Below are 26,738 nucleotides of genomic sequence, written 5' to 3'. Positions count from 1 at the left end.
TTAGACTTTTGTTTGGACCTGGAGGCCATTTTAGAATTTTGGAATGAAGATGCTACTGTTGGTCTATTTAAATTCCAAAATTCTAAAATTCTCTTGCATGAATAAGAGTCACAGGATGTGCAGTAAAGGGTTGATGGAAAAAGCCACATTGATAAAATCACAGATCTATTGAAAAATTGAAATTATGTTATTAGGAAAAAATTGTTAAGTGGTTATCATTTCTATAATAATTTCAAAAGATGTTTTTGTAGTCAAACTAGATTCATTTCAAGTCAACTTTTTTTCAAAGTTCAAAGCTTTTGTTATACTTCCAAAATGCCCCCAGGGATAGTTCAGACTCCTCAGGAATACTTCAAAGCAAATGATACTTTAAAATCTGAATCTCAGATGTATCTAACTTTCTACCTGATTTATTATACTTGGCACTTGTTCTTCCTTCAAGTTGTGAATTATTCCTTGGAATTATGGTGTTTTAATGAACCATAGACAAAAAGTGTCTAAGATAGCAATTCCCAAGATGGGACAAAGCCTATAGAAATACATTTGCTATAATTAATCCCACATAGGATGTATCTCCACAAGGAAATTGAATTTGTTCTGCAAATATTGATAGAATACTCAATAGTTTATTAACCCAAGAATTATAGGGAAAGAGGAAAATGTTCCAGAAAATAACAAGATCTCTGCATTTGAGGGATTTCCTATGTATTAGTAAGCAAAAATGTATTATGAAAATTAACTGGAAGAAGAAATAGCTTAGCCATATAAAGAAAGGAGGTAGCAGAGTCAATATCTTCCCCTCTCATCAAGAGGAGTAAATAAAAGGGATGGTTTTTCCTTGCACCAAGAGATTAATGTCAAATTATTCAGCAGTCGTTATAAAGAATTTATTTGTGCAAGTGATACTGCAGACACAATAATAACAGGAACAATAATATTAATGGCTTTCATATATAGTACTGAATATATATGTGTTTATCTCTGTCTTCTAATCTATCTATCCATCCATCATCTATCACCTATCAATCTATCAATCATCTGTTTAGCTATTTTAATAATTTACATTTATTACCTAATTGTTTCCCTAAAACATCCCTGTGCAAGGTAGGTGCTATCATTATCTTCATTTTGTTTAGAAGAAAGACAAGTCCTAAAGAAATTAAGTGATTTTCCCAGTTTACAGAGCAAGTGTCTGAGATATTTTATGAATTCATAGCTTCCTGACTCCACTTTGTTGCATTATACATATTTTTGTTGCATATTTTCCTTGATATAATCCAAAACTGATTAGTTTAATTAAATAAATTTAATTAAATTAAATAGAATTTTTAAAGTACCAGAAACTATACTGTAAGTCCTGTAGACACAAAGACAAAAATGAAAAATTCTACCTACAAGGAACTTATGTTCTTCTTGGTCTGGGTAGGGAATAAGAAGTGCAATGGCAAAAAAAATAAATTCAAAGTAACTTGATGGACAGAAATCAATATCAAGAGCTAGATAAAAGGTTTAAGATCAATTAAGGAAAAAGATGAATCTTGGGTGACATCTTAAGACGTGTAATAATTCATTGATAAACAGAAGGAAATTTTAGAGAACTGGAAATAACACTTTCTGGCCAGTAGATAGCAATGCTCCCCCCTGACACCCCCCTTCATCCCACCTCCCACCCACCCCACTTCCCGTCCACAAACACACACACACACACACACACACACACACACACACTCTATCTGTGCCTGAAAATTGAATAATATATTTTGGTTAAAACAAATAAACAAAAAAAACCCTCATTAATTTTAAGAATGTCTTGCTCGAATATCCTAAAGAAATTTATAAGGTCATTACATGTTTTATTAAAGTGATTTGAATTATCAAAAACAATAAAATTAGCTAATATCTCTTTTAATGCAGAAAATCATTTTTATGTCATTGAAACTTGGACAATTACCAGCATCACACCAGAAAATCCAACCACTTCCACTAGATTTGTTTTAGGATTATTTTGAAGATCACCAAGATTAGATCCCAGGCCCCAAGTTCCTTTCTTAAACTAAACTGCCCAACATTTAAACTCTCTTGCAGAGAATGAAACTTTAATGAACTGTCCATATTGTTTAAATATTTGTGATAGAGCCTTCCCATACCATAGTAGTCTGATCAGTCATAGGAAGACACATTATACAATGACATGACATCATGATGTTTCTGATTATTAAAGATTTAGAAAATGAAGACAGAAGATTTAAGGCCATTTAAGGGAAAAGGAATTCATAGGCTCTGAGATGTTAAAACTTAATCAGGATTTTATTGTGGCAAAATATTGTTACAAAGTACATTGGCCAAACTGAGAATGAGAAAGAGAGAGAGAGAGAGAGAGAGAGAGAGAGGAGGGCAGGGCAGGTAGCCAAGGCTTGGTTTAACTAGGCCATGTGGATTCAAGAAGAGCCAGAGAAAACCCCATCCTTCTGGATGGGAGAGTTCAAAGGGTGGCCCTTTCTGTTAAATATCCTTCTATGGTAGGTGGGGCAGAGGGTAGTGCTTGGAGAGTGGTCTTTCACTTGGGTCCAGGTATCTTCCAATGACAAGCTATGTACTCCTCCTTCCTGTCCCAAGGTGCTCAACCCCCAAGTTCAATATGCCATTTCCTGTCACATCAATATCTAGGCCAAGGTTAAGTGAAGGGAATAAGATCAGGGGCAAACAGCTCTCTCCAATGAACAAGGGTTTTTTTGTTTGTTTGTTTGTTTTGTTTTGTTTGGTTGGTTGGTTTTGTTTGTTTTTATAAGACAATGGGATTAAGTGACTTGCCCAAGGTCACACAGCTTGGTAATTATTATGTGTCTGAGGCTGGATTTGAACTCAGGTCTTCTTGACTCCAGGGCCTATGCTCTATACACTTTGCCACCTAGCTGCCCCAATGAACAAGTTTTTAGCAGCATTCAGGCTACATTCATAATTCTCTACATCATTTCCCTGCATCAGTGACATCATTTTGGCCTTCCCTGAGTATGAAGGACAATACAAATAATTATAAAAACTGATGTCACTTGTATCTTCTAAATATTTTACAATTTGCTAAGATAAATATTTAAATTACTTAGAATTTTAATTCATGGATTCAATGAAACATCTTTTGTTTTAGCTGGCAAAAAAATATTTCTAGGTATGATAGTGCTATATGGATCAATATTAGTTTGGTATAGAGGAATGATGTCCTAGAAGTGAAAACAAAGCTCAATCTGCCTGGAGTTTGTCAGATATGGTCGAGTAGAAATTCTAATTTAGGTACATATTTAATTGAATGGCCTCTTAGGTCTTTTCCAATTCTGAGATTCTATTGAATATTCTACCACATATTGCTTTTGAATTAAAGTATTTGAAGATTAATAGTCCTCAGTTTCCTGTATAACACAGGGCGTAAATGAGACAGCCTTGAAGGACTTCTTAAATTCTTTGTCCTATGAAGGAATGTGTCTAATGCCACTTGTATTTGTCCTTAACATATTATTATTAATGACATCAATCAAATTGTTTTGCCTAACAATTTGAGATAATATTCAATAGGATTATAAAAATAATATCCAAGAGATTTTGATGGACTATAAAGTTGGAATGAACCTAATAAGATAAATTTAATCAGTATAAATGTGAAATCTTAAAAATTGATTTAAAAATAAGCTCTACAAATAAGGATGGGAGAAACATCTAGAAAAGAGTTCAGGTGGAATAGATCAGAGGATTTTGATGGATTGCAGACTTGATATGAGACAACAATATGATTTGGCAAACCCAAACCGAATATAAACTTTGTTTAGTGGATTGAATGTTATAATCACATTGAAGGGGCGGCTAGGTGGTGCAGTGGATAAAGCACTGGCCCTGGAGTCAGGAGTACCTGGGTTCAAATCTGGTCTCAAATACTTAATAATTACCTAGCCCTGTGGCCTTGGGCAAGCCACTTAACCCCATTTGCCTTGCAAAAGCTTAAAAAAAATCACATTGAACTGTGTGCTGGTCAGACTATAGTTAGAATATTTTAATCAGCTCTGAAATCCATTTTTAGAAAGGTCATTTACAAGCTTGAAGGCTTCCAAATGAGGTTGACCTAGTTTGTGAAGGAAAATGAAAGCATGTCTTTAAAGCACTCATTATAGAAATGGTGATACTCCACCTGGAAGAAGATAAAAAAGCTTAGGCTGGGTGGATTTTTTCATATTTGAAATTCTGTTATGTGGATGAGGATTTAGACTTGCTTTAATTTATCCCAGACTACAGAGCAAGGAACAATGAGTGAAAATTGATTCATTGGATATTATCATTTCCACAGGTTACTGTCCTTTACCTTTCTTCATTCCATAAAAACCCGTCAGGAATTGCTGAATACTTCCTATCTTTGACTTTAACCTTTCCCAGCAACTGTATTGCTTAATTGCAGTTTTCCTCAAAAGTTTTTAGTTATCTCTTAATTGATGAATATCTGTTTTCAATGTGCATCAACCTATGTGTTGTATCTGTCTCATTATCCATATTATTCCCTTTAACTAAGACTATTTCCCAGGTAAAGGACTCTCTCTTCTCTTTATCTATATTTTCCATATTGGTGGCTTCATCCGTTCTCATGGGTTTAATTGGAGCTAGTTCCCACTTAATATGAATTATGAATTACTTCAAGGAGCTGTATCTATCAATTTCAAAATACATTATTTCCAATGGAAAGAGATCACTGCCATATTTTAAATAAGTACAACTTCAAATAGTGTTTACTTGACTGTATCTCCATGGGAATGAATGTCAGATCTATATCTATACCAGCCTTAGTCTCTCTCCTGAGCTCCAGTACCACATACTTAGCTTTTTATTATTCACTTCAAACTGGTTGTCCTAGGGATATCTTAAAATGAATACATCCAAAACCAGAATTTATTATCTTTTTTCTCAAATGACCATTCTTCAATCTATTGGATTATAAACCTTAGCACTATTGTCAAGTTTTCATCTTTTGCCAAATCTTGCTGTTTTTCCCTCCACAGTAACTTGTCATCTGATCCTTTTTTGCTACTCACATGCAAGAACTCACTTTGGTTTCTTAGAATGCTTAAAAGCAGAAGTCATTGGTTAATTCCTTCATGTTTTACCTGATCCCTATATTATTGGTGCTCTCTAAAATTTTAAATTATTTTCTATTTATTTTGTGTAGAGTTATTTGCATATTTGTGGCATCCAATCCCCCTAAGAGTATAAGTTCCTTGAGAGTAGAAATTGTTTTGTTCTTTCCTTTGTATTCAATCAGTTTTAAAATGGAACTATGCAGGCATTAATAAAAATTTGCTGAACTGAACTGAAATGAGAAGAAAAGAAAGAATAAATGAAAAGCCATTTGCTTACTCTACTCTTGAACTATTTCTCATTAGTCCCTGTTCACTGTCCTTTGATTGTCTGCTTCTTATCCAAATCTCCATTTGTAGGAGAATGCCCAAGGCAAGCATGTCATTATTTCTCTCTACCTGCATTCTTAAATCATTAGAATTTCTCTATTTCATGGGAAAATTTCTCTCTCTTCTTCCTGCTCCTGTTTTTAGCTTCTTCTTCTCCTTCTCCTTCTCCTTCTCCTCCTTCTCCTTCTCCTTCTCCTTCTCCTTCTCCTTCTCCTTCTCCTTCCCCTTCCCCTTCCCCTTCCCCTTCCCCTTCCCCTCCTCCTCCTCCTCCTCCTCCTCCTCCTCCTCCTCCTCCTCCTCCTCCTCCTCCTCCTCCTCCTCCTCCTCCTCCTCCTCCTCCTTCTCCTTCTTCATTTCTTCTTCTGGCAAGGCAATGGGGTTAAATGACTCATCCAAGGTCACACAGCTAGGTAATTATGAAGTGTCTGAGGCTGGAATTGAACTCAGGTCCTCCTGACTCCAGGGCGAGTGCTCTAGGTGGCCACTGTGTCACCTAACTGCCCCTCAGCTTCTTTTTTCAATGTATTGCTTCCCCATACCAAAAGGTAAACTCCTGTAGCACAATGTATGCTCCTTCTCCTTGGTTTAATATTTCCATTGCTTAACAAATTCCCTGACACAGAAAAAAAGCTTAGTATGAATGTCATTCTTTCTATGTTCTAAGCATTGTATTAAATGTTGAGGATCCCAATAAAAGCATGAGGCTGGAGAGAGCTCTCAAGGAACTTTTACTAAGCTTAGAGCTGTAAATATATAAAAGAATTTCAGTGGTAAAATGAATTGAAAGGTACAGAAGCCCTAATGTTTCAGAAATAGCAGGGAAGATGGCAAACCCCAAAATATTTAGGTTACATCAGGAGGTTAGATGATAAGGGTGAGGTCCAGAGAATATGGAGGGGTGTTCAATCTTTAAGCTCTTCTGGGTTTCATTGACCAACAAAAAATGCTTCAAAGGCTGCATATCAAGTGAATATCCAGTCATGATAACAATGCTGCACATGCCATCAAAGAGCAATGCAAACCACAGAAATGGATCCCAAGATCCCCTTTGCCTTAGTGTTGAATACATTTGTCAGAAACCAGATTGTTGTTAAATCTGGTAGTCTTCATGTAATTGACAGGAATAGATTTAGGAGACTCATATTTCATCTAAGTGGTGTGAGTAGCCAAGAAAAGAGACTTTTTTTTTTGAGAAGTCTGCAGCTAGGAGTGGATGTGAAGTGAAAGGAAGTGGGGAAAAAGCTCACTGGTGATGATGTGTTTTTCCAGTGTACAATGGGCCCTCCCAATGCTCTCAGTTTCTATGAGTTTTATGTTAATTTTGGTCAGGAGAAAAGAGCAAAGGGAAGACAAGATAGAATGGGGAAAGAGGTCACCTATTAGTAATGGTCCCTTGGCAGGTCTAACTGAGAAAAGGAGGCAAAAAAAGATGGCAATAAAGCTGTTGGATAATAACATTAATTTAAAATACACAATGGATCCTTAGCTCCTTAGGATAATTGATATTACATAAAGTAGCTATTTTTATATATGTCTTATAACTGACATTATAGTTATTATCTAATGGTATTTTTGTCAAAATTTGAGGTCCAAATGAATTGCAAAAATAAGAACATAAAAGGAGCAAAAAAGCAAAGGAAAATCTCTTCAATTATTAATGCTGTGCCTTTACAGAATAGTAAGCACTGTCTTGATCTCAGATGTAGAGAACTGGAATTCTGAATATAGATGGATGTGCAGCTGAGAGAAAATTGGATGGTAAACACAACATTAAGGAAAATAATAAAAAAATTTAAAAAGCCATTAGAAACTTCAAGGGCAAATTTAAAAGGGAATTTAGAATAAATTGTATTTAGCCATGAAATACCTAATCAGTAAAATGAATCAATAAAATTTTTTTAAAACCTTGTTTTAATACTTCTTGGGGAATAATTTATTATGATGTGTTGTTATTTTGTTGATGCAGTTAAAAAGAAGTGTTTCAAATGTGAGAAAAAAGACAGATGGAAAAATGAGTTAACTTTTGAATTAGAAGTAATATATTCAGAGAATGATTTTTTTTATAAATACTGTTATTGCTCCAGAAAAAAAGATTTATAAGGGCCCTAGAATAGAATTGTGCAGATACATCAATAGTACATTATCAGTAGCGGATACTTTTTCAACATGGCATGGAAGATTACAGAAAGGACATGAGGAAAGTTAAAAACGAAGATATTTTGAAGAATAACAGAAGGAGTAGATTTATATGGTATCTCCCAAAGAAGCAATAACTTTGAAGTGCCTTTAAAAAAGAGATAGCATGTGAACTCTAAGGTTTCATATGCATTTAAAATAAGAGAATTAAGGGTCCTGGATTAAAGTGATATCTGAGGGGAGAGAAATCTTTGGAGCATCAGAAAGGACAAAGAAACAGGCAGGTTAGTGCAGATTTATAGGTGATGCAGTGTAAATGTTGCATGCTATTATGCAGAGCTAGTTTTGGAAATGGACTTTTCAGTCATATTCAAGGTAAACATAGACATCTTGTATGATGTTCAGTCTCCTGGATAAAAGGAAACCAACATAGTGTCAACAAAATAGAAAACTAAATCAGTTTCTTGGAGCAGATGGAGACAATTATTAGGAACATGTGCCTCGAAGTTGCAATGGCTCCAGTTATTTTGTTTGGAAACACATTTAGGCTGTGCCGACTCAGTTTTGATACTAATCCTCATTCAGTTCAGCATGTATATATGCCAGATTGGCAATGGGCAATGGTGGCAGTGGTAGAAGTGGTGGTATAGAAGTGGTGGTGGCTCAATCTAGAGAGTAAAAGCAGAGTTAGCAAGGGTGACATATACAGGTGTGAATCTATAATATTATACACACATACAATATATACATATACAAATACGTGTACAGTACATATATATGTATATTCATGCATACATTAAACATATATTGTGTGCATATTCATACTTCTTCAGCTATAAGCATACATCTACATATGTATTCATTTGAGAGAGAGAAGGACAAAAGACACGCGCACACACACACACACACACACACAGAGAGAGAGAGAGAGAGAGAGAGAGAGAGAGAGAGAGAGAGGTTTGCAAGATTTATACTAAGCTTTTTTTCTGTATCAGGCAAATTGCTAAGCAATGGGGATATAAACCCAAAAAAGAAAGAACAGTCTTTGTGCTACAGGAGTTTACCTTTTGATATGGGAAGGCAACACATTTAATAAGCTGAAAACCAGGGCAGGAAGAAGAGAGAGGTAAATTTATCAATGAAGTAGAGAAAGTCTGATGAATTAAGAATGCAGACTGGAGAGAAATAATTACATCAGTGCCTTAGGCAGCCTCTGGCAAATGGAGTTTTAGGTAGGAACCAGACAATCACAGGGACTGAGACTATTTCCTATGTGAGAAATAGTTCAAGGGTAGCCTGAGCTTCCAGGGTGAAGAAGTTTCTATAGCATGGTAGAGAAAGTCCATTGGAAGGCCAGGAGTAGTCCTGGAGAGGAATTAATACATCCATTATAACCTCTGGGTGCCTTGTGTATGTGTTTTAATACCCTCAGGAACATGTCATACTCCTTAAGAGGCTCCTGTTTTGTATATTTTTGGTATCCTCCATAGCAAAGAAAACCATCTTATTACATGATTATGGGTTAAAGCCTAGATACTACTTAGCCCACTACCCTCATGGTCAACATGAGAAACTGATGTTTAACAGCTTGCCTAAGCATATCTAGGTAGTAAGAGGCAGATATCTATTTGTGAGGGTGAGCATCAGTCTTTTCCTAGATTTAAACGCTTTGACATCAACTGGAAGGAAAAAATCTAGGACAAAGAATCAAGAACAATAGATTTAGAGTTGAAAGTATCGTAGTCTAAATCCAATAAGACCCAATTGTGGAAAATGGATAGAGGAGTTTCAGTGGCTTACCCAGTTTCACAGGCAACAAAGTAAAGAAATAGTTGCGAGGATGTTTAAACCCATTTCCTCTGTCAGAACATACAATACTCATACTCTCATTTCCTCACTACTTCTTGACTATATTTGCAAAATGATACATAGTTGCAATTCAAAAGTTAGTTTTGCCCCTACTTCCAATACAAGAACCAGCCCTGGCTTTTTCAGCCTGTCACCAGCTTTTTAACTGCAATTCATGTAGTTTCTTGAAATACCAGAGGTTTAGACTCAGGTTGGCCTCCAACTCTGAGTTTTATTGAGTGATCAGATCTATGCTGGCACCTCTTTGACTTCTTTTCCAATAGGTTGGGTTGTATAGTATGATAGACTTGTGTCCTGATTCAAAATACCTCCCTCCTATAAGTGACTGGGGTTTTTATAGGAGCCCCAAATACAGCTGCTGTCCCAGGAAGAGATCTTACTGAGTGTATGAAGCAGGCTATATCAGAGTTAGTTAATTATTTTCTGACTTGTCTACCTTAAAACAGAATCTCCAACAACCAGTTGTTTTTCAACTCTTATCTGTTGTCAACCTATTACAGCTACTTCTAAACATGTTCTCAATAATTACTCTGAACTTAATAAATCTCGGTGCCTTTTTGTTATTACATCAATAAACTTGACTTCATAATGGCTATTGATGCCAGTAAAGTTTAAGTGTTTTACCACAGTCCTTCTGTCAATGGCATGCTAATCAACATGAATGCAAAACACGATTTATGATGACATTTTTATTGCTAGTTTATGAACTACTCCCCTACCCCCCATCCAAGGCAGAAAACATACCTCTCATAATATGTATATTCCCTCAACTTCTGTTCAGGACCTGCAAGTGGAATTAGGTAGAGTTTAACATCTGTATTTCAACATTTCACTGTGTTACTTTAAGCCTATAAGTGGAGGTAGTATATAATTAGCAAAATAGGACAATGATATGGGTGGCATGAATGCCTACTGTATATTTTTATAGCTAGTCAGATTAAAAAGAGAAGGCAGAGAATTAGGAGTAAGAGCAGTACGTATATTAATATTGCTTAATGTGAAAGCAATATCTCTGAAGGTCAAAATATAGAGTGAAAAGTTAAAAAATGATGAGGTCATTCCTTTCTAAAGGTTGAGTCATTAAAACAAGTGTGAAAAACAGTTAAATTGAAATCAGTTATAAAAAAGTCAAACAAAATATGGTGACTAATGCTCAGCTAAGAATTCCTTTGCTAAAGTGTTCCAAATCACTTTTGATGGACAAAATGAAAATGAAAATAACTGAGGTATCAATTTACCACATTTCAGATTTCTATCATGACAAGAACAAAGAAAATGATGAATGTTGGAAAGGATGTAGTGAAATTAGAAGGCTAATCATTGCTGATGGAGCTATGAATGAATCCAACCTTTCTGGAGAACAATTTGGAATTATCCTCAAAGAACAACCAAACTTTCTCTATACTTTGATCCAACAATACCATTGCTAGATCTTTATCTCAAGGAGATCAGAATAAAAGGGGAAAAGAGCTACATGTCCAAAAATATTTATAGCCATCTTTTTCATGGTAACAAAATATCAGAAACTGAAGGAATGCCCATCATTTGGGGAATGACTGAACAAACTGTGGTATATGAATCTACTGAAACATTATTGTGCAATAAGAAATGATGAACAAGCAAATTTTAGGGAAAAAACCCCAAAGACATGTACTTAGTGATGCTTATTGAAATCAACAGAACAGGGAAACAACCTTGTGTGACGGTCAACAATTAATGACCCAGTTCTTCTCAGCAATTCAATGATCCAAAACAAGTATAAAGGATCATGAAGGAAAATGCTATCCATATCTAGATAAAGAACTGATCTACTTTGAATGCATATTTTAATTATTTTTTCTCATTTTTTTTTTCCTTTTGATCTGTTTCTTCTTCTACAACTGAGACTAATTTGGGGAAAGAGGGAGGGAGAAGATTTGGAACTCTAAATCCTGCAAAAATGAAGACTGAAGTTTTCATGATGCAAAATTGGGGGAAAATGAAGTACCATTTAAAAAAAGAATCCCTTCCCCAAATTATATATTCTAGGTTTGTAAGAATCTAGCTTCAATGTTAAGAATGAAATAATTTCACTCTTTCCATTTCCAAAAGAGGATAGAGCCCAATTTTATTTAAATTTATGCAACATTTTCAAGTATTACATTATCTAAAATATTGCAAAATTTGGCAGTGTTGCACATTTAAAAAATTGGAACATGGAGGGATTTTTTTGTACTTAAAGATTTTATTTATTTTGAGTTTTACAAATTTTCCCCTAATCTTACTTCCCTCCCCCCCACCCCCCACAGAAGGCAATTTGCCAATCTTTACAGTTTTCTATGATATAGAAATTTGTATATTTTTGTTGATCCAAATTGATTGCAATGAGAGAGAAATCATATCCTTAAGGAAGAAACATAAAGTATAAGAGATAGCAAGATCAGATAATAAGACATCAGTTTTTTTTTCTAAATTAAAGTTAATAGTCCTTGGTCTTTGTTCAAACTCCACAGGTCTTTCTCTGGATATATAGATGGCATTCTCCATTGCAGACAGCCCCAAATTGTCGCTGGTTGTTGCACAGATGGAATGAATGAGTCCATCCAAGGTTGATCATCACCCCATGATGCTGTATGGAAGGATTTTTAAAAGCAATTGGTATATTAACTTATTTATTCCTCACAACCATGGGAGATAAGTACTGCCATAGTCCCCTTTAAATACTTGGGGAAACTAAGAGACAATTAAGTAACTTGTGCAAAGAAGGTTACATTGAAGTTTATAACTCAGGTCTTCCTGACTTTCATACTCTATATCCACTGTATTACCTAGCTGCCTAGTATAGTTGAAGACATACAAATTTTTTAGACTCTCTCCCTCTCTTCTTCTTCTTTCTTCTTCTTCCTCTCTCTCTCTCTCTCACTCTCTCTCTCTCTCTCTCTCTCTCTCTCTCTCTCTTCCTTCTTCTTCTCCCTCTTTCTGTATACCAATCATGTACACACATATACACAAAAACATATATATATATGCACATACACAAACAAACATAATATATTCCATTTTTATATATCTCTATTAAATCTTCTCCTTTTGAATAATTCTGCCAATGTGATATTTTAGGTATTACTCATTATTCCATTCCACCCCATCATAAATCTTTGAATTCATATTTTTCTTCTATTTATCGTAATTACAGATATTTGGCTTTACCCACTTATTGGAGAAATTGGTAAATACACACACTTGAGTTTAAAAGAAATGGCCTATGCTTGTTTTATCCTGAGGAAAGAATTGGATGATTTAATCCATCATACATGTTAGTTCTTACTACATGATACCTGTTATATTCAGTGGTGCTGGTATTTGAATTTACAATTTAATTTTAGATGGCTGTCTTCCTCCCTTCCCCTCAAATTCCAGTTTGACTCATTATTTTTCAGTAAGTACACTTGGAAGCATATTCTTCTCTATCTGCCTGATAGGTACTTTTAGAATAATATTTTTCTCAATTACATGTCAAGACATTTTTTTAGCATTCATTTTTATAGTATTTTGAGTTCCAAATTTCTTTTTCTTCACCTCTTCCTTAAATGGTAGGCAATTTGATACAGCTTATATCTGTACTAGCATGGTATAAACTCTTTCTGTTGCTTAGAATACATTTTGTTGAAATTAGAAGGTATTTCTCACAAAGGAAGCTAAAATTTATTCTCCAAATCCATCTGCATATCCAGCTATTAGCTTCTTATATCCTTCTTTTTCTTCCGAAGTTGGAACCCATAACATGAAGATTAAAAATGTCATTTTTTTCATACCCTCTAATTTTCTCCCAAGTTATCTAATTGATTATCATACTTTCTTGACCAGGTCTAGGAATCATTATATTAAATACCATTGCTCTTTTTCTCATTAGTCAAGCACCATTTATTAAGCACCAATTGCATACCAGACCCTGTTCTAAGAATTGGAAGTACAATTAAAGGCAAAAAAATGGCAAAACGTTTTCTCTCAAGGAGCTCAGTCTAATGGAGAAGTCACCCTGTATAGAGCTGGGTACAAATAAGATGTACAGGCATATTCACATACACATATATTCACTCTATTCTCAGTGAAGACATTCAGAATAAGAGGGAATGGGACAGGTCTCTTCTAGAAAAAGAGACTTTAGGGAAGCCTTGAAAAAAGGCAGATAGGACCAGGGAAAATATTACATGTATAGGAGATAGGAAAATGCTTGCAGTTAGAATATGGAGAATATAGAAAAAGGAGGATGTTAATGTCACTGGAACAAAGAGGGCATCAAAGGGAATAAAGTATAAGAAGACTGGAAAAGAAGGAAGAAGGCAGCCTATGAGAGGCTTCAAAAGCCAATTCATGGATTATATATGTGATTTTAGAGATGGGAGGGATTTGTGTCATATGGTCAGATCTGTATTTTAGTAAGATAAATTTGACAATTGAAAGAAGGATGGGTTGGGATAGACTTAAGACTAAGAAATCAAACTGCAGGTAGATATTAAGAGATTTTGCTAACTGCTACTCTGTTGATTGATTAATTAATTCAGTTAGAGTGACTTGGTCTACTATGAATAATTCACTGAAGTGAGTTTTTCATACTCCTTCCCAACCTTACATAGGAAATTCCCTCTCTACTACTTTTTTCCATATATATATATATATAAATATTTACATCATTTATGTATATATAGGTATATATGTTAAAACTGTGAACCCTAAAACTGTAAAAATCTTAAAAACCAGTACTGAACTAAAATGATAGAAAATATAGATTATACATTTAATTTTCTTTTTTTTCTCTAAGCTCTTATCTCTGACCTATAAGACAGGATTTTGAATCTGGTCTGACACAATTGACTCTTACTAGCTGTGTATACTTGGGCAAGTCATTTAACCCTGATTGCCTGGCATCCATCTCCAGTCACTCTGATTCCTATCTGGCCTCTGGACTTGACTCTAGGGCAGGAAGTCAGGCTAGTGACTTAGCACAGCACTTATTCAACTCAAATCTAATACATGTGCTTGTCAGGCATCATCTTCCTGATGTTATGGTCTTCTTCAAAAATGAAGGATAAACATTGTACCTGAACTGGAAAAAAGTGAATGTTCTATGCAAAAACAGAGAATGTGTGGGGGGAATTATTAACCTCTTTTGTGACCTGACCATGAAGGCTGCACAGTATTAAGTTACTCAAATGCTCCTCAGAGACTATCATCCTTGATCAACAATATCTGATCTCTTATTGTCTCTTCCTGGCAGGACAAATCTCCCAGACAAATCTCCCATGAAATCCCATGTGTCAGAAGAAGAGATGAGAAAAGAATAAAGGAAGTCTTCCCTTCAATATGCTAGCCATTGCTCTTACTGTTGCATTCTCTGAAAATCTAATACACATTGTATTGATCATTGTCCTCCTGAGTTTGTAATTAGCATAGGGAGAGATACCTAGGACACTTAATTTCTTACTAAGTTGGGAAGTACCAATAATGAAGGCTTAGTACTCTTTAAAGGAATCAATCTTTTTCACTAGGTTTATATTTTTGAGTATCTTATTATATTTTGACTACATATATATATACATACTCAACTATACATATATACATATATATGTAAATATACATATATATATATATATATATATATATGTATATATATGGCTATATGTTTTACCATTCTGGTTCCATTCTCCTCATTGTTTTCTTCTCCTGCAAAAAAAGAGAAATAGAATGAGAATCCCTGCTGTTCGGTGTTCATGTAGGGGATTAGGTAGCTCATGAACCATTCCAAGAAAGACACCAACACACATTTTTGTTGTCGTTGTTCAGTTCTTTCAGTTGTATCTAACTATTCATAATGCGTTTTGAAGTTCTTTTGGTAGCTATACTGGAGTAGTTTGCCATTTCTTTCTCCAGCTCATTTTACAGGTGAGAAATTGACTTGTCTGGGGAAGTACAGTTAGTACATGTCTGTGTATAGATTTGAACTCAGTAAGATAAGTCTTCCTGACTTCAGGTCAGGCCCTCTATCCACTGTACTACCAAGCTGCCCCTTTCAAACATATTTTTCTAAGAGTAAAATAATAGTTCAATGTTCAGGAGAGATATCAAGGATACTTTTCTCATTCCTCTGATAATACCTAAATGAACTATATAGTAAAGAGTCTATAAAGTCCCAAGCTCAGAAAAAAAATAGAGCAACCTATTAATGAATACTGATGTGGGTAACATCTTCTTAAAAACATGCATTTACTATGATGATGATGATGATGATGATGATGATGATGATGATGATAACTACTGCCAATAATAATAAAAATTAGCATTGTATACCATCCAATATATTCTAAGAACTTTAGAAATATTATCTTATTTTTACCCTTAGAATAGTTTTGGATGGTGGGGGGCTATTATTATCCCCAGTTTATAGTAGAAAATATTTCCCTTCCGTGATTGCTGCAAAGATAAATGAGATAATATTTATTATGTATTTTATACACTTTAAAGAGATAGTTACTATCAGTTTAATGTTTTGCCAGAAATGTTTTAAATTGCCTAATTATTCATGAATATCACATTAAACAAAGAATAGAGAAAAGAAATCAAAATAGATACTTTTAAAAATAAAAAGCAAGATGTACTTCCTTTAATTTAGCCTAATATTTATTATTTATTTTTTAAAATTAATTTATTGCTTTTCATCCATATGCACATGTATATTTTTAAAAATAGATACTTTTAAGGAACAAATATAGTCCTGGTTTCCCAAACAAACAAATATATATATATATATATATATATATATATATATATATATATATTTATATGCACCAATATCACTAATGATGCAGACTTTCTCTAACTTCTTCCCTTCCCCTGACACAATCCAAATTTCAAATAGATAATGTAAGTTATTTCTACATATCTTACTTATATTTTGGCAAATATTTGACTAATTTTCTCATGTAATCCATATGGTTAAATGAACAAATTTGTGCTTAATGACAGTAAGGACTGGATGAATTAATACCTAAATGAATTGATTATAATCAGGGGATAGTAATTAATGAGTCAACATAAATTTAGAAATAATTGCTGACTGGGTTTTTGTAATATAGGCATATATGAAATGTTTATGAGGTTTGCCAAGAACACAAAAGTTAGAGAAATGGCTAGCATATTGAAGGAAGGACTTCCTTAAGCCCAATAGCTATCTTTTATTCCTTTTTTAGCTCTCCTTCTGACACACTGGATTTTTCACCACTGTGTCTCAACTGACTTCTCCCTAGAGAACATCCTTTTTTCCTGCAAATCCATTCTCTTATAGATAAGTTCATTTTAGATGCAGAATTTTGAGGAAGAAGCCCAGGTAAGACAGCCCTTCATTAATCCCTTCATTAATATATATAATATATAATAACATATATATTATAAATGTAATATAATATAATTAATATAATATAATATAATATGTAATACATATATATGTGTATATGTGTATATATATATATATATACACATATATATATATATATATATCCTGCCCCACTCTTCTCAGTAGTGAACAGTCAGGTCATCCCTTCATTTTTCTCACTTGGTTCTGCTTCCAAATCTCCAGAATTTACCACAGTGCCCCATGTGGGTACTTACCTCTTTCTGTTCTGTAGTTTATGATTTCTTTTTATGTGCTGTCTTCCCTCATTTAAAAAAAAAAAACAACTCCTTGAGGATAGTAGGCATCTTTTATTTTCATGCATTTGTCTCCTCAGTGACTCACACGAAGAAAGCAGAAAGTTTTGGTGATTGATAACAGCAAGAATCTAAAAATATCAATAGTTTAGAAAATGGGACTGAATCTAGTAAAATGGAATTTTGTAGAGCTAAATTTAAAACCACACACTTAGATTAAAAAAAATAAATTTCAAATTGACAAAATAGTAAAGGTATAATGAGTTAACAATTTGTATGGTAAAGACCAGGGTTTTTTAAATAAATTGCAAGTTCAACATTAGCTAATCGTGGTTAAATTCCAATAAATGTGGTTAGCACTAACAAAATGTTTCTTTTCTTATTATAATATTAAGGACTAAAGAGGAGAAAAGATAGCCTCACTATGCTCTGCCTTTATCAAATCAATACGTGAATACATAATAATGTTTAAGTCTGGATACCACAGTTTTTTTTTTTTTTTGGTTTATTTTTGTTTTTGTTTTTGCAATGAGAGGTATCACAGTTTTAAAAAGAACAGTGATAAATTAAACATTGTCCAGAGGAGGGAGCAAAAATGGTTCAGAACCTTGGAATCATGTCATCACTTAAAGGTGTTGGAATTTTGTGTAGAAAATAGAATATTTATTGGATAAATGAATGCAGATGAATGAAAAAACATTTTAAGCTCTTATTTTATTATCAGGTACTGTGATAAATTTTATGTACACATTAAAAAACTATGAAAATTCCTGCCCTCAAGAAACTTACATTCAAATATGAGGGATAACATATTTAGGGAGCTTCATTGTGGAAAACCATAGAAATAGTAGCTTTAACTAAAATGCAGTTAATTGACACATTCTATCCACAACGTTATGTTTTAAGAATAGCTATTCTTTGAGTAGATATAATTACTGTCTTGAAATATTTGAAAATCTATACTATAGAATAGGCATTTAACTGTCCATGAGCAAGACTAGTTGTAGAGAGGAAAGCCTCTGAACTGGATTTTTTTTTTCATTTATTTTTATTAAAGATATTATTTGAGTTTTAAAATTTCCCCCCAATCTTACTTCCCTCCCCCCACTGAAAGCAATCTGTCAGTCTACTTTGTTTCAATGTTGTACATTGATCCAAATTGAGTGGGATGAGAGAGAAATCATATCCTTGAGAAAAGAGACAAAAAGTATAAGAAAAACAAGATCCGACAATAAGATATCCATTCCCCCCCCCAAATTAAAGGGAATAGTCCTTGAACTTTTTCCAAACTCCATGTGTCTTTATCTGGATACAGCTGGCACTCTCCTTTGCAGACAGACCAAAATTGTTCCCGATTGTTGCACTGATGGAATGAGTGAGTCCTTCAAGGTTGAACATTACTCCCATGTTGCTGTTAGGGTATACAGTGTTTTTCTGGTTCTGCTCATCTCACTGGGCATCAACTCATGCAAATCCCTCCAAGCTTCCCTGAAATCCCGTCACTCCTGGTTTCTAATAGAACAAGCCATTCCCCAATTTAAGGACATTTATTTGATTTCCAATTCTTTGCCACCTCAAACAATGCTGCTATAAATATTTTTGTACAAGTGATGTTTTTACCCTTTTTCATGATCTCTTCAGGGTATAGACCCAGTAGTGGTATTGCTGGGTCAAAGGGTATACTCATTTTTGTTCATTTTTGTTGCCCTTTGGAAGTATGAACTGGAGTTATTCTGAGTAGAAAAAGTACTGCCTCAAAAAGTTACAGGTTCTTTCACAGGAAATGTCTTCAAGGCGAGATATGACTTTTTTGTGTATAATGTAGAGGAGGTTCTTGTTTATGTTTATGGCCTCTATTCCCCCCCACGAACTCTAATTTTGTATCAGTGAATTTTTAGGCTTTTTTAGTTTTTTTTTGTTTTTTTGTTTTGCAATGCAATGGAGTTAAGTAGCTAAACAGCTAGGTAATTATTAAGTGTCTGAGGTCACATTTGAACTCAGGTACTCCTGACTCCAGGGCTGGTGCTCTATCCACTGTAATACCTAGCCACCCCCGTATCAGTGAATTTTTATTTCTGTGAAATAAGTTGCTTGAGATCAGGAACTATGTTGCTTTTAAATTTAGATCCCAATCACATTAACAAACAATGCTTGTTTAGAATGCTTTCTCATTATTTTATTAGTTATCCCATGAGCATTTGGTTGAACTCAAAAAAGAAAAGTTAATGCTATGAATAATCAAAATGAATCACAAAATGACTAGAGACCATGTAATTTTCCAGGAGAAACAAAGTGGAGGACTTGAGTTCAAATCTGCTGGACAATTATTAGTTGAGTGACTCTGGACAAGTTACTTTGCATCAGTTTGTTCATCTGAAAAATAGTATAGTTAAAAAAACTGCAAACTGCTTTTTGCCAAGAAGACCCCAATTAGGTCATGAATAGTTGGCTATAATTGAAAAATGCCTGAACAAGAGCTTGATTAAAAATTGAAATGAAGTCATTTTAGTAATATATACTGGCAGATTTGGATAATTATTTTGTTTTCAAATATCCTCCTAATATATTCAATGTGACTAATATTTAGCCTCCTTTTTCAGTTTCTGGCTTTCTTTTAGGAAAAGTGAGTCAAGTGTTTTACTTTGCATAGTGCCTTTGTGGCACATATAAATCACCAGTGGAAATAAAGGGAGGTCATAGATCCTTTTGACTGCAAGTGCTGAGATTAATGAAGATTAATGAAGATGTTCTCATTTCCAAATCCATTCTGTTATCCTTTCACAGGTCCCTTATCACTGTACCACTTTATTTTCTTCCAAACCTCTAAATGATAAATTTTTAATGGTAATCAGTGCCCTCACAATCTATGTGATAATATTACTAATGATAATAATAACTAGTGTTTATATAAACACAAATATTTGCAAAACTCTTTACAAATGTTAATTCTTTTTAAACCTTACAAAAAACCCTGGGAAGTAGATGAATTTTCATCCCCATTTTGCAGATGAGAAAACTGAGGCAGATAGAGGTTAAGAGATTTGTCCAAGTATAATCGCAGGATATGCATCCTGTACCTTCTAGCTACTTCTATATTGTAAAATGATTTGTTTGATATTGCACACCTTGATATTCCAAAGTGGGGATTCAGGAGTAGATCATATCAACTGCTAAAGCATGATGAGTAGCTAGGTGTTGCTAGGCAAATCACTTACCTCCACCCAGCTTAGATCCTTATCTGTCTCATGAAGGTAAACAATAGCCTTTACCTCACAGAATTGTAAAGATCAAATGAGATGACCCAGGGAAAGTGTTTTGTAAACCTTAAACACTAGATAAATGTTAGACATTCTTTTTTTTTTTTTTTATCAAGGTAGGCATTGTTCTAACTGTGTAAATATTAAGCAGTGGGCCTGATAAATTACTATGAAAAGTCCTTTTTAGGAACTTATTGTCATTCTGCTTCCAACTGAAGGAAGAGGAATACTGATTTCCCCTGATGGTTCCACTTTTTGAGTCTGAACCTGTATAGAATGTTAATTGCTGCTGAGGTAAAAGAAGATGCAGATGATGGGAAAATAAATGAAGGTAGGAATCCTGAGAAATAATTGTAATTCTCAAATATTGGAACCTGACAAGTAATGCTATCTTTTATGTAAATAAGAGTTGTTATCCTTTGCATAAAGAAACCACTTATCAATGCCTAAATAATCTAAGGAATGTTTTATCAGTCATTTGATCAATTAAAAAAGTTCTATTAGGTTACATCTGGGAGAAATAAAGAAATAGCTAAAGTAATTCCCTGCTTTCAAGGGTTTAGATTCCACTATTACAGAAAACAAATATGTTAAAAAGTATATTCAACTTACAGCAGCACAGTGGATAAGAGTACTGACCTTGGATTCAGGAGGACTGGAGTTCTAATTTGTCCTCAGACACTTATTAGTTATGTGACCTTGGGCAAATCACTTAACACTGATTGCCTGGCATGCAGGACCATCTCTGATTGTTCTGATTCATTTCTGTCTACTAGACCCAGATGGTTCCAGAGGAGAAAGTGAGACTGGACCATGTATCAGTGAATTTTTGTTTCTGTGAAGTAAGTTTCTTGAGATCAGGAACTTTATTGCTTTTAAATTTAGAACCCAAGCACATAACACAATGCTTGTATATAATGCTTCTCATTCAATTGCAATTCATATGTCTGCAAAGCATCATCTCCCTGATATCAGGATTCTCTTCAAGAAGGAAGGCAGGGCTGAGCCAAGATGGGAGCAGGAGAAGAGCCTTTCCTAGGTGCTCTCTCCAAAATATTTCAAAAATCTTAAAATTATGACTCTTACTAAATTTTCGAGAGACAGAACCCACAGAAAGATTCAGTGAGGCAATTCTCCAGCCCAAGGTAACCTTGAAAATAGTGTTAAAACTGTCCCACAGGGTTAGAGAGGCAGACCCATCAGAGTGAAGAAACTTCAGGCTCCCAGGAACAGTCCCAAGGCACCTGGGAACCATGGCTCCTGGCTGCAGAAGCAGTTTCCTAACCTGCACCCCAGGGAGAATGGAAGCAAGCACAACTTGGGAGATCAACAGGGAGACCTCTGCAAGAATGAGCACAGAGCCCAGACGCTGAGCATGGTCGCAACATTCAGTACACTCACTGCTGGCCCACCAGCAGCCTAGATTCAGGAAACAGAAGCCGGCTCATGGAGCCAGCAAGCAGGAGCCTCTAGGCAGCGGTGCCCTGAGTGCTCAGCCCACCAAAGGTAAGGAAGTAGAAGGAGACTTCTGAGGTCTGTCCTCTGTCCCTGGAACAGGACCAGGGATGCCCCCCCCAACCAGGTGGCAGAGGGGTGAGATTGTGGTCATTCACAGACTAGGAGAGCAGTCAGAGCTTCAAACACTGAGGTCCTTCTGGGGGTATCCCAATAAAACTCAAAAACTCAGGAAGCACCACCAAACCAGGCACAGACTCAGGAAATGAGTAAGTAGAAAGAAAAAGGAAATGGACCACTGACAAATACTTTGTCTATGATCCCAAAGAGAATGTGAAGATGAGGAGGTACATTCTTCTGCATCTAAAGACTCCAGTTGGGCTCCGGCTATGACAGAGCTCAAAAAAGATTTTGAAAATCAAGTAAGAGAGATAGAAGAAATATTGGGAAAAGAGAGATGCAGGAAAAGCATGAAAATGAAGTCAGCAGCTTAGTCAAGGAGATCCAAAAAAATGCTGAAAAAAATAACATGTTAAAAACCAGCTTAAATCAAATGGATAAAACAGTTCAAAAAGTTATTGAGGAGAATAAAGATTTAAAAAGCAGAACTGGCCAGATGGAAAACAAAGGAAAACAAATCTTTCTGATGTAGAGTGGAGCTAAAGGAAGTTGATGACTTTATGAGAAATCAAGACACAATACTTCAACATCAAAAGAATGAAAAATTAAAAGAAAATGTGAAACATGTCATTGAAAAAACTACTTATCTGGAAAACAGATTCAGAAAAGATAATTTAAAAATTATTGGGATACTTGAAAGTCAGGATTAGGAAAAGAGCCTTGACCTCATTTTTAATGAATTCCTACAGGAAAATTGCCCTGATATCCAAGAAGCAGAGGGCAAAATAGAAATTGAGAGAATCCACTGATTTCCCCTGGAAAGATATCCAAAAAACCTACCCCCAGGAATATTATAGCCACGTTCTAGAACTTCTAAGTCAAAGAGAAAATAATACAAGCAGCCAGAAGGACACAATTCAAATATCTTGGAGCTGTAGTTAGGATTTAGCAGCATTTACATTAAGGGTTCATAGGTCTTGGAACATCATATTCTGGAAGGTAAAAGAGCTTGGAATGCAAGTGAGAATCAACTACCCACTAAAACTGAACATCCTCTTCCAGGGGAAAAAATGGACTTTCAATAACCCAGGGGAATTTCAAATGTTCCTGTTAAAACAAACAGAGCTTAACAGAATGTTTGACCTTCAAGTACAAGACTCAGGTGAAACATAGAGAATGGAGAAGGGTAAATTATGAGAGACTTAATGATGATGAAGTGCATGCATTCCTGCACAGAAAAAGGACACTGATAATACTCAGATGAACCTTCTCATTTAACAGAGCAGGTAGAAGGAGCTTTTATAGATGAAGCACAGGAGAGAGATGAATTTGAAGATATAATATATTGTAAAAACGGAGTCAATAGGTGAAAGCGAAATGTACTGAAAGTAAGAGAAAGGAGAGGTAGAATAGGCTAAGAAATTTCATATAAATGATAATTTTTTTCACAATGAGCTTTTGCAATGATATAGAAGGGGGTTAGGCTATGAGGAATGAAGGATCCTTCACTCTCATCAGAAATGGCTCAGAGAAGAAACAACATACACACTCAATAGAGTAGAGACATCTAGAGTAAAAAAGGAGAGAAGAGTGATGGGGGAAGGGGGGTTATAGATGAGAAGGTAGATCATAGGAGAGAATTGTCAGATATAACACATTTTCTCTTTTACTTTTTTGCAAGGTGCTGGGATTGGGTGGCCTGTCTGGGACCATGGGGCCAGGTAGTTGCTGGGTCTCTGGGGTGCTATGTGGGCTTGGGGCCTCTTGGCCCCAAGTAAGCTCTATCAGCACATTTTAGAAGAGGGACAGAGTGAAAGGAGAGAGATAATATAATATATCGTAATGGGGAGGAATGGATAGATGGAATTACAATCAGCAACAGCAACTGTGGAAAAATATTGAAGTAACTTCTGTGATAAACTTAAGATAAAGAATGTGATCCACCGAAGACAGAGCTGATGGTATCAGAACATAGACTGAAAAACATTTTTTCTCTTTCTTTTACTCTTTCTTTTATCTCCTGAGGTGCTATATTTTTGTGGGGAAGTGGCATTATGTTTATTCTTAAACAAAAATATTTTAGTAATGTATAAGTAAAGTGATATTAACAAAAAAAATGAAGGACAAAAGCAAACAAAAAAAAATCCCCAAACATTAAAATGCAAAATAAGTGAAAGGCAATCATAGAAGCAATGGCATTAGCAGGTAATTAGTACAGTGCATATAGCTTTCTGCCTGGAATCAGGAGGGCTTAAGTTCAAATCCAGTCTCAGACACTAAGTCATTTAACCTTTGTTTAATTTTTTTCATCTGTAAAAATGAATATCATGCTAACCTCTACCTCTTAAGTTTGTGAAAATCAAGTGAGATAACAATTGTAAAGCACTTAATTCAAAGTATAAAGTACATAGAAAGTTCTATATAAATGTTTCCTATCATTGGTAGTAATGATACTGGCAGTATTAGTAGTGGTGTTGGTAATTGTAATAGTAGTAGTAGTAGTAGTAGTAGTAGTAGTAGTAGTAGTAGTAGTAGTAGTGGCATTGGTAGTTGTAATAGTGGTAGTAGTAGTAGTAGTTGTTGTTGTTGTATCAGTAATAGTAGCAGTAGTTTCAGAGAGAACAAGAAAGACCTCAGGAAGAAGGAGAGATTTGAATTCAATCTTGAAAGAAAGTTAGAGATTATGAGAAATAGAGTAGAGGAAGGAGAATATTCCAGGAATGGAGAATAAACAATAAATTTGAATGGGAGGTGGAGTATCATGCATGAAATTAACAAGTGGGTTAGTATAGATTGTAAAATGTGTAGATGGGAATAAAATGTATAAAGATTTGAAAAATAGGAAAGAACCAAGGAATAATCATTCAGGAAGAAGAATTTAAATCCTCATGATAGAAAAATTTAATAAATTAAAACATATTTTACCTTGGGAACAGCCCCTATCCTTTCAGAATTTTAATGAATGGCAAATGCAACTCATTTCCTTATGTTGGTTTATATGCATTTTTAGTACTTAGAACAGGGGTGGGAAACCTTTTTCTGCCAAAGGTGATTTGGATATTTATAACATCATTCTTGGGCCATATTTGGTCAAATATCTAATTATTTCAACCCTAACAAGCTCCTAAATTTATTGACTTTTGATTGCATTGGCGACACCTAACCAATATGACTCTCTGGGTGAGAAATTGCCCATCCCTGATCTAGACAGATAAACAAGTCTTTGAAGTCTTGAGGTTGAAATCTTATACAACAGATCTTCAAAAAAAATCTGTACTCATTACTGTACACTTTCCCCATTTCTCTGAGGTCCTCAATGGGGAAGATACCCCTTCTCCTCCTTCAGACATTCCAGAATGACAATTTGCCTCCCATTCCTCCATAATACTAAGTTCTAGTCAGACTGACTTGTTAGCTGCCCTCTATTTAACTTTCTTTTTTTCTTAGTTTTTTTTTTTGCAAGGCAATGGGGTTAAGTGACTTGCCCAAGACCACACAGTTAGGTAATTATTAAGTGTCTGAGGCCATATTTGAATTCAGGTCCTCCTGACTCCAGGGCCAGTGCTTTATCCACTTTGTCACCTAGCCACCCCTATTTAACATTCAATATCCCACTTGTCAAACTGAGGAAATGGCCACTAATTTTCAAATATCTGAGTTCCTACCCTTACTTCTAGGATTCCCAGATTTCTTCAAAGCACAGCTTTAGATGATAGCACCTACTTGAGACCTTTCCTGAATACATCTTTTGTTATTACTTTGCATTACTTGTAAATATGTGGATAAGGTTTTTGACAGGAAGAACAAGCTTTTTGTTTGCTTATTTTGCTTTCTTCATTGCTTTCACATATTTAGCACAGAATTTTGTCCCTTGTACATATTAGATAATTAATACTTGTTCAATTTGCTAGCTGTATGACCCTGACTAAGTCATTTAACCCTGTTTGCTGCAGTTACCTTATCTATAATTAAGCTAGGGAAGGAAATGGAAAATTACACTAGTTTCTTCTCTAAGAAAATCTCAAAATGAGGTCATAAGGAGTTAGGCATGACTGAACAATGATACCAACAACATATCACTGGTGCCTGGCAAATCATATTAATCAATCAATCAATGTTTCTTGCCTGACTGAAATTAATTTAATCAGATATTCCAAAATCAGAAGGAAAAGTCATTTAACCTATAACTAGATTCTGTTCCTAGAGTAGATATGAGCAATGCATGGCCCTCTGGTCACATGTAATCTTCAAAACCCATTCATATGGCATTATTACATTTTATTATTATACTTATTGTTAATATGTTTCATTGCAATCAAAAATAAATATTAAATCTCATATGTACCACAGAAGAGCCAAAAGGTTAGAGAGACCATGCTCTAGCGTCTATCTGGTCTCTGAAAGTTGACCTTTTCATATCTGGAGCAAAAAATTTGCCTCACCTTCAGATTTTCCATTCTGAATCATGCTACCAATCCCCACCCCACCCCACCCTATTCTAGCTTCCCTTTATGTGTTGTCTTTCCCTATTAAAATGTGAGTTTTATGAAGGTGGAGACTTTCTTGATTGCATTTTAACTTGAAGTCTGGCACATAGCAAGTACTTAATACATACTCTATGTTGGTATGCATTTTATGTATATCTATAATCAAAGCCAGACACTGTGCTAAGTACTTTGTAAATATCTTGTTTGATCCCCCAAACAACTTTTACAGATAGGTTCTTTGATTACCAATTTTTTACATTTAGGGAAACTGAGGTAGACAGAAATTACATGAC

At 34.9% G+C, this 26,738-nt stretch overlaps 1 pseudogene; it reads right to left on the bottom strand.

The window, feature by feature from the left end:
- The window catches only part of LOC141514029 (protein N-lysine methyltransferase METTL21D pseudogene), a 69,995-nt pseudogene extending 43,570 nt beyond the window's left edge, over window positions 1-26,425 (bottom strand).
- Window positions 26,426-26,738: the final 313 nt, after the last annotated feature.

The sequence above is a fragment of the Macrotis lagotis genome, chromosome 1 (assembly GCF_037893015.1).
Source record: "Macrotis lagotis isolate mMagLag1 chromosome 1, bilby.v1.9.chrom.fasta, whole genome shotgun sequence".
Taxonomy (NCBI): Eukaryota; Metazoa; Chordata; class Mammalia; order Peramelemorphia; family Peramelidae; genus Macrotis; species Macrotis lagotis.
The sequence above is the reverse complement of the archived record's forward strand: the minus strand, read 5'-3'. Positions and strand labels throughout refer to the sequence as shown.